Source organism: Triticum aestivum, chromosome 4D (assembly GCF_018294505.1).
Source record: "Triticum aestivum cultivar Chinese Spring chromosome 4D, IWGSC CS RefSeq v2.1, whole genome shotgun sequence".
NCBI classification, from domain to species: domain Eukaryota; kingdom Viridiplantae; phylum Streptophyta; class Magnoliopsida; order Poales; family Poaceae; genus Triticum; species Triticum aestivum.
Genome location: NC_057805.1, coordinates 483,458,310 through 483,461,761, shown reverse-complemented (window position 1 = coordinate 483,461,761; position 3,452 = coordinate 483,458,310).

Below are 3,452 nucleotides of genomic sequence, written 5' to 3'. Positions count from 1 at the left end.
CGCTTCCAGTGACCAGTCCCTTTGCAGTAGAAGCACTTAGTCTCAGGCTTAGGTACAGACTTGGGCTTCTTCACTTGAGTAGCAACTTGCTTGCCGTTCTTTTGAAGTTCCCCTTCTATCCCTTTGCCCTTTTCTTGAAACTAGTGGTCTTGTTAACCATCAACACTTGATGCTCTTTCTTGATTTCTACCTTCGTCGATTTCAGCATCGCGAAGAGCTTGGGAATTACTTTCGTCATCCCTTACATACTATAGTTCATCAAGAAGTTCTACTAACTTGGTGATGGTGACTGGAGAATTCTGTCAATCACTATTTTATCTGGAAGATTAACTCCCACTTGATTCAAGCGATTGTAGTACCCAGACAATCTGAGCACATGCTCACTAGTTGAGCGATTCTCCTCCATCTTTGAGCTATAGAACTTGTTGGAGACTTCATATCTCTCAACTCGGGTATTTGCTTGAAATATTAACTTCAACTCCTGGAACATCTCATATGGTCCATGACGTTCAAAACGTTTTTGAAGTCCCGATTCTAAGCCGTTAAGCATGGTGCACTAAACTATCAAGTAGTCATCATATTGAGCTAGCCAAATGTTCATAACGTCTGTATCTGCTCCTGCAATAGGTCTGTCACTTAGCGGTCCATCAAGGACATAATTTTTCCGTGCAGCAATGAGGATAATCCTCAGATCACGGATCCAATCTACATCTTTGCTAATAACATCTTTCAACATAATTTTTTTCTCTAGGATCATATCAAAAATAAACACAGGGAAGCAACAACGCGAGCTATTGATCTATAACATAATTTGCAAAATACTATCAGGACTAAGTTCATGATAAATTTAAGTTCAATTAATCATATTACTTAAGAACTCCCACTTAGATAGACATCCCTCTAATCATCTAAGTGATTACGTGATCCAAATCAACTAAACCATGTCCGATCATCACGTGAGATGGAGTAGTTTCAATGGTGAACATCACTATGTTGATCATATCTACTATATGATTCACGCTCGACCTTTCGGTCTCCGTGTTCCGAGGCCATATCTAGGCTCGTCGAGTTTAACCAGAGTATTCCGCGTGTGCAACTGTTTTGCACCCGTTGTATTTGAACGTAGAGCCTATCACACCTGATCATCACGTGGTGTCTCAGCACGAAGAACTTTCGCAACGGTGCATACTCAGGGAGAACACTTTTATCTTGAAATTTTAGTGAGAGATCATCTTATAATGCTACCGTCAATCAAAGCAAGATAAGATGCATAAAAGATTAACATCACATGCAATCAATATAAGTGATATGATATGGCCAACATCATCTTGTGCTTGTGATCTCCATCTCCGAAGCACCGTGCTCGTGATCTCCATCTCCGAAGCACCGTCATGATCACCATCGTCACCGGCGCGACACCTTGATCTCCATCGTAGTATCGTTGTCGTCTCGCCAACTTATTGCTTTTACGACTATCGCTACCGCTTAGTGATAAAGTAAAACAATTACATGGCGATTGCATTGCATACAATAAAGCGACAACCATATGGCTCCTGCCAGTTGCCAATAACTCGGTTACAAAACATGATCATCTCATACAATAAAATATAGCATCATGTCTTGACCATATCACATCACAACATGCCCTGCAAAAACAAGTTAGACGTCCTCTACTTTGTTGTTGCAAGTTTTACGTGGCTGCTACGGGCTTAGTAAGAACCGTTCTTACCTACGCATAAAAACCACAACGATAGTTTGTCAAGTTGGTGCTGTTTTAACCTTCGCAAGGACCGGGCGTAGCCACACTCGGTTCAACTAAAGTGAGAGAGACAGACACCCGCAAGTCACCTTTAAGCAACGAGTGCTCGCAACGGTGAAACCAGTCTCGCGTAAGCGTACGCGTAATGTCGGTCCGGGCCGCTTCATCTCACAATACCGCCGAACCAAAGTATGACATGCTGGTAAGCAGTACGACTTGTATCGCCCACAACTCACTTGTGTTCTACTCGTGCATAGCATCAACGCATAAAACCAGGCTCGGATGCCACTGTTGGGGAACGTAGTAATTTCAAAAAAATTCCTACGCACACGCAAGATCATGGTGATGCATAGCAATGAGAGGGGAGAGTGTTGTCCACGTACCCTCGTAGACCGACAGCGGAAGCGTTATCACAACGCGGTTGATGTAGTCGTACGTCTTCACGATCCGACCGATCAAGTACCGAACGCACGGTACCTCCGAGTTCAGCACACGTTCAGCTCGATGACGTCCCTCGAACTCCGATCCAGCCGAGTGTTGAGGGAGAGTTTCGTCAGCACGACGGCGTGGTGACGATGTTGATGTTCCACCGACGCAGGGCTTCGCCTAAGCTCTGCAACGGTATTATCGAGGTGTAATATGGTGGAGGGGGGCACCGCACACAGCTAAAATATCGTATATCAAGTGTGTGTTCAGAGGTGCCCCCCTGCCCCCGTATATAAAGGAGCAAGGAGGAGAGGGCCGGCCAAGGGGAGGTGGCGTGCCCAAGGGGGGAGTCCTACTCCCACCGGGAGTAGGACTCCTCCTTTCCTTGTGGGAGTAGGAGAAGGGAAGGGGGAAGGAGAAAGAAGGAAGGGGGCGCCCCCCCTCCCTAGTCCAATTCGGACTAGCCCATGGGGAGGGGTGCGGCCACCCTTTGGAGCCTTTCTCTCCTTTCCCGTATGGCCCATTAAGGCCCAATACGAATTCCCGTAACTCTCTGGTACTCCGAAAAATACCCGAATCACTCGGAACCTTTCCGAAGTCCGAATATAGTCGTCCAATATATCGATCTTTACGTCTCGGCCATTTCGAGACTCCTCGTCATGTCCTTGATCTCATCCGGGACTCCGAACTCCTTCGGTACATCAACATACATAAACTCATAATAAAACTGTCATCATAACGTTAACCGTGCGGACCCTACGGGTTCGAGAACTATGTAGACATGACCGAGACACCTCTCCGGTCAATAACCAATAGCGGAACCTGGATGCTCATATGGGCTCCCACATATTCTACGAAGATCTTTATCGGTCAAACCGCATAACAACATACGTTGTTCCCTTTGTCATCGGTATGTTACTTGCCCGAGATTCGATCGTCGGTATCTCGATACCTAGTTCAATCTCGTTACCGGCAAGTCTCTTTACTCGTTCCGTAATACATCATCCCGCAACTAACTCATTAGTCACAATGCTTGCAAGGCTTATAGTGATGTGCATTACTGAGTGGGCCCAGAGATACCTCTCCGACAGTCGGAGTGACAAATCCTAATCTCGAAATACGCCAACCTAACAAGTACCTTTGGAGACACCTGTAGAGCACCTTTATAATCACCCATTTACGTTGTGACGTTTGGTAGCACACAAAGTGTTCCTCCGGTAAACGGGAGTTGCATAATCTCATAGTCATAGGAACATGTATAAGTCAT